The following is a 6369-nucleotide window of genomic DNA, read 5'->3' on the forward strand; positions in this document are numbered from 1 at the left end:
TGTCAGTAACTCGTCCCAGCTGGTGATAAGTTCCTTTTGTCAGCCTCAGCATTTCTTATAGTTACAATAATGGACAATAGTTTGGAGTCATCCCATATTTCTTTATAGTTTACAATCAAAAACACTTTTTTTTCTAAATTGTTAGTGATCATTCTGCAGGCTTTCTGAACACATAAATGAGTTTTGTGTTTTTGGACTTCGCCTGATTTTTGACTCAGTTTTACCAGACATTTTTAGTTCTTGAGCCCGACTGTTACCAGGGGAATGATTTTTGTTTGTTAAGCCACTTAACTCAGACCGATGAATTATTCAGACACAAAGAAGCTACAAAACTCAAGGGATGAACCACTGTTGAGTCTAGACAAAACAACTTAGTAAAGAACCAGTTTTAAATTATGTTTGGGCTCTTTTTACACGCAGCCTTTCACAAAGATACAGTTTGTTCCTATTTATTTAGTTAACTGTGTGTGTGTGTGTGTGTGTGTGGGGGGGGGGGGGGTGGCTCCGTAAATACAATATCTCAAAAACTATTTTTTACATTTAGAACCTGTTTATTTTTAAAGGTCTACTGTGCAATGTGGAAGTTTCCTTCCTTTTTGTAAATCAAGTCCAACAGATTGTAAGAAGTGGGAACTCTTTCAGGTCAGAGACACACGAGGCTGCGACCGATGGAGACGAGCTGGAAAATCACTATTTGAAGAAAACTGAGAGGAAATAGACAAAGTTGCATTTTTAATGGAATCTGGCTGTTTGCCACGAAGCAGCGAGGTGTGTGTGTGTGTGTGTGTGTGTGTGTGTGTGTGTTTGTGTGTGTGTGTGTTTTGAGTGGCCAGTTTTTGACAAGCATCTATTTTTGTGTGCACGTCGTCTTGCATGTCTGTGCACATTATTTTTGTGTCCATTTCCTCCCACTCGTCTTGCTTTGCACCCACCTTGGCAGCGGCCCCCACAGTTGTAATTTAATCCACTGCAGTCCGTTCTAAATAAGCACTGGCAGGTTTGGACAAGTTTTATTTTTTACATTCTTTATAGCTGGAGTGATTTTTAGGGTTGAACTTTTCTGTCCTGCGAGTGCTCATGCAGATGTCAAACTGAAGCTCCAGCCTCTAGAATTTACAGAAACTAAACGCAGAAGGGTTTGAGTCATGTTCCCAACGCCCGGGGCCAAAAGTCCGTACGTTTTCCTCAGCTGCTCTTTTCTGCAGGGGTCACCACAGACAGTGAGCTCACATGAAGGAGTTGGCAATTATTTTACCCCAGATGCCCTTTCTGTGGACTCGAACCGGTACCCCCACAATTTAAAGGCTACAGCACTTAACCGCTGAGCGACCGCAGCCCTTCATCACATACATTTTATGAACAAGTTAAAAGTTCAGGTGACATTTCTGCAAACGTCTGAGTCACGTGAGTCTCCAACAGAGATAACGAAGAGCTGCAGTTTCAAACAATCTGCAAAGAATCCCATCAACCACCGCCCCCCCCACCCCGCCCCCACGCCCAAAAAACATTTTCATTTGTTGAATAAAATATTTTTACTGAGACAAGACTACTGAACTGGATCTGAAGGATCAAATGAGAACATGAAGCTTTTACTCAAATAAACCTCTGCCTGGAAAGAAAAAAAAACACACCTGCTCTTGTAAAAGTGATTGACAGCACTAAATAAAATCAGGTTGGGCTGTTTCTTAAAGAACAAAATGTAGCACAATCTTTTTCTATCAAACACCAGGAAGAAAAATTAGCATTTGTGAAGCTGAGGCTGTTTGACGGCAGCTCAAACTCTTGTTGCGTTCTGGAGGGAGGCGCTGAATCGTCTTCAACACTAATTACGTTGAACAACCTCCTTTAACCTTTAGGTGGACTAAAGCATGCTGATCTGTGTTAAAGCATGCGTCCACCACTGTAGCGCCGGCCGGACGCCGCCGTCCCCGAGGTCAGCCGGGCAGCACGATTAAAAACAGACGTGACGACGGTCGACGATCAGAGAAATGAAGCTTTTCTAAAACACTTCCTGATTTCAGACTGAAGCTCCTAAATCAGCTGAACGTAATGAATTTAGAGGCTCTTTGTCTACACATCTGTCTCCGTGTGCCTCTACAGGGACAGCTGTGGCCGAGTGGTTAGAGCAGTCGTCCTCCAACGGGAGAGGTGGAGGTCACCCGCTTCGAATGTTACCAGCCATGAAATGGTCGTTATTAGTTGTTATCATCCCCATATGTAGCGGTCAGACTGCCCTCCTGGACCTCCTAGTGGGTTTAAAGGTACGTTGTTAGCGTTGATGATAACAGGCTCTGTTTTGACCTTTGTTAGTGCTCATAATAGTTTCACGTGTCTAGGTTTAAAGTAAAGGGTCTGGAGGTTAGGTTTAGGGTCTTGGTTAGGTTTAGGGTCTTGGTTAGGTTTAGGGTCTTGGTTAGGTTTAGGGTCTTGGTTAGGTTTAGGGTTGGTCCTCTGGGTCAGGTGTAAGGTTAGGTTTAGTAAAAGGGTTACATAAGCTGGAAAAAACAAAAAAGACACTTCCTGGTTTATCCCCGTGCGACGCTGCCTATTATCAGCGATAATAACAATAATAACAATAATAACAATAATAACAATAATAACAATAATAACGTACCTTTAAACCCACTAGGAGGTAGGTGGGACAGTCTCCCTGCTACATATGGGGATGATAACAACTAATAACGGACATTTAATGGACTGATAACATCCAAAGCCGCTCTGGGGGTTTGATTCCACCAGCAGCCACATGCTGAAGTGTCCTTGGGCAAGACAATGAACCCCTCATTGCCTCTGATGCGTGTGTCCCATCAGTGCATGAATGTGATGAAGCTCTGATTACAATTTGGGGGAGGGGTGCAGATGTTAGAGAGGGTGGGCCTGTGATCGGAGGGTCGCCGGTTCAACTCCCCAGACCGACAACATCAAAAACCCACACCTGTCTCCACCCTCATTTTTTCTACTCTGGGCCCACGAGCTAGGCCTTTAACCTCCCCAGCTGATCCCCGGGCACCCTGGATGGCAGCCCGCTGCTTCACGTGTGTGTGTGCTCACATGTGCAATGGGAAAAATGCAGAGAATTAACTTCCCCACTGGTGATTAATAGAGTCCAATAAAAAAATAAAAATAAAAAATAAAAATGAGTCTCTGTAGAGCTCTGGTAGAGTGCATGAGGCACAGATGGTGTAAAGAGCTTTGAGTGTCTTGATAAGACAGAAAGGATCTAGACAAGTACTGTCCATTTAACGTTTCTACCTGGGAGGAAACGGTGTGGTCTCAGCGGCACCGCTGAACCACAGAGCCGGCCCCTCTTCACTGCTCTCACTACACCAGATCCTGACTCTCCACTTACCTCATCAACAAATTGCTTTGAGGTGAATAGCCCTCAATTTATAAATTTACATAAGTTATTTCTACAGCCTAGACCAGTTCAATTAATATTTATGGGCCAGGAGCAATTTTCCTTCCTGAGCACGATGGCTGGAAAAGCAGGTCTCTGATCAGTGATGTCAAAGTTGCCCCGTGGAACATCAACGGTGCGTCTGTGAGTTCACTGCATGCCTGTTTGAGCTCTGACACGCACACGGTCTCGTGTGTACAGAAGCACAGACACTGCTGCACCATAAAATGCAACATGGCACCAAGAAAATCCTTCAGGCTGCTCCCAGGAAGTTTTCCATCTTTCGGTCACATGTTGCTGTTGCCACCAGAGAAACACTGTGCAGCCGAGTGTGTCACAGATGAAAGTTGGTTTTATCTCTCTCTCTCTCTTATACATATATTAAAAGGGAAAATAACTTAAGCAGCCTATAGCATAAAAAATGCAAAGTGGTGTAAAGCATTAGTATTTCTAATATGAGTGATAAAATACATGATGAGCAAGTAAATAAACAAACAGATCTACTTAAGGGGGAAACAAATGTTCAATGTGGAGTAAAAGAGCGTGAACAGCAACTGAGACCTCAACAGTCTTAGAATTACTGGATAAATATTGTTTTACATTGGAAACTAGCTGCCCACAAAGGCCTCCAGGGAATTCCCAGAAATAAACTGTGCAGCTCGAGTGGAGATGTTGGCTCTCTCTAGGACAGAGTTTCCATCAATCTTACACGGATAAACAACATCCCCACCACAAGACTGACCAACAAAGGGTTTGTTTTATAGCCATGAGGCCAGGGAAGCGAGCTCCGTGTCCCTTTGTGTTCGTCTCTGAGTGTATCTGGTTTTCAATTAGTATACAGAGCAGTCACTTAGCTAATTCAGCTCCCCTCACGAGTGGACGCACCTGCACCGTCCACCCTCCTCTGGTCATGGTGTGGTCCAGAGAGGACGCTTCAACGTGTTAAAATCACTACATGAAACATCGTTTCAATTACCCAACGGGAAAAAAACACAGTAGATTTAAAGATGTGCTTTAATAAACCGAGAGATGAAACAAACAAAAAAACATGTTTCACAGAGTTCATGTTGATATCCTCCCTATATTTATTTAGCATTTAAAAAAAATGTTAAAGAAAATACATTGATCGTGTGTTTTTACACAACTTAATAAAACATTTTTAGAAAAATGTCAGAATAGTTGAATATGGAGAAAAAAAAAGTTGTATATTTTGGCCCAGAGGCTGCGCTCTAAGGACACGGGGCTGTAACAATGTAAGGGACCCCCCCCCACACACACACACACACACACACAACTCTAACACTAACAGGGTGTCACACTGTCAATCACAGTGGAACATGACATTTTATAAAAACTCTAATACATAACAGAAACCATCCATCCATCCATCTTATCTTTACCCGCTTCTTCCTTTTCAGGTTGCAGGGATCACTGGTGCCCATATCCAGCCATCACTGTGCAAGAGGCAGGGGACTCCCTGGACAGGTCTCCAGTCCATCACAGGGACACATAGAGTCTGTACTGCACAGAAGTTCTTGGAGTCAGTCTCCCCACCATCACAGATATCTACACCTCCAGATGCAGGAAGAGGGCCACCTGCATCATGAAGGACCACACTCACCCAGCAAACACACTTTTTGCCCCACTCCCCTCAGGAAGGAGGTTAAGGAGCATTAAGTGTAGAACCACTAGACTGAGGAACAGCTTCTACCCTGAGGCTGTTAGACTCATGAATCTCTAACCAGAATAATCACTGTGAAAAATCACATCATGTTGCTGCTGATCCGTTTCATGTTGCTGCTGATCTGTTTCATGTTGCTGTGTTCATGCATGCTCATCTGCTCACACAGACTCATGTTCGTGCTGCTGTTCAGTGTTATGTTTTTACACTATTAGTGCTTAGTGTATTTTTAGTTTATGTTTTTCTTAGTTCCTATCTTAGATCTTATTACTGATTTTATTTTACATTTTATTGTTGGATGTAACTGGGACCCTGTGAACATAATTTCGTTCCACCACATGTACCACATGAGGTGGGAATGACAATAAAGAATCTCTGACTCTGATTCTGGTACCTCCAAATGTAAACACTTGATTCAATAACTATTTTAGAGAGCAACAAGAAGGAGCCTGACCAACAGCTCTCCCTGTGTGAACAGAGCACACTCTGCTTCTCTCACACAAGGGGAGCTTTTCTTTGGGACAAACTGAGGTTGCCGATTGGTCATTTGCTGACGACCCTACTGGACTGATTGACAGGTGGTGTTGAGACCCCCCGGACAGGATTTGGTCCGGCGACCTCCTCGTTGAGAGGCGGCGACTCTACCAACTGTGCCACTGTGCTGTCCCATGTGATTACAGTATTTGATATATTTGTATAATCCAACCAATATGTTTGTTAGAACTTGCTTTCATGTATAAGTTCAGGCCACTAAAAATATAGGGCAGTTCAAAACTTGCAATATTGACTAGAACTCAAGTTAAATACAGGTAGTGATAATTTATATGAATACAGATTTTCATCTTGTCTTAGTGGAATGGTAATTTCTGACCTAACAGAACGCATCATGAGGGTTAAATTTTACTGTAACCCGTCTCGATGGCGGCGCTGGTTTTAGTTCAAACATGAAAGCTGGACTCAGAACAATCCTTGAATTTCTTGGGTCTGTTTGCCGAGCTGGAACAGGTAAGATCCATATTAGCATATGTGGCTCATGTGAAATGCAGGAGCTGTTGTGGTCAATTAACCAGAGTCCAAACTGTGACCGCTCTGCCAGCGAGAACGTTTTCTTCTCTAAATTAATAAAAAGGAAACAAGCGGCTAACTTTACTCATTTTTTATTGTATAAAATAACAGATGAAGTGGTGCAAGCACCTGCCTTTAAGCTCATCCTTCCACCATCGGGCCTGTGTGAGCTGACACTGGAAGAGAATTAAATTATGAGTGCACATTGTCCCTCTGTCAGTTATGG

The sequence above is a fragment of the Nematolebias whitei genome, chromosome 4 (genome assembly GCF_014905685.2).
Source record: "Nematolebias whitei isolate Nwh7 chromosome 4, NemWhi1, whole genome shotgun sequence".
NCBI classification, from domain to species: domain Eukaryota; kingdom Metazoa; phylum Chordata; class Actinopteri; order Cyprinodontiformes; family Rivulidae; genus Nematolebias; species Nematolebias whitei.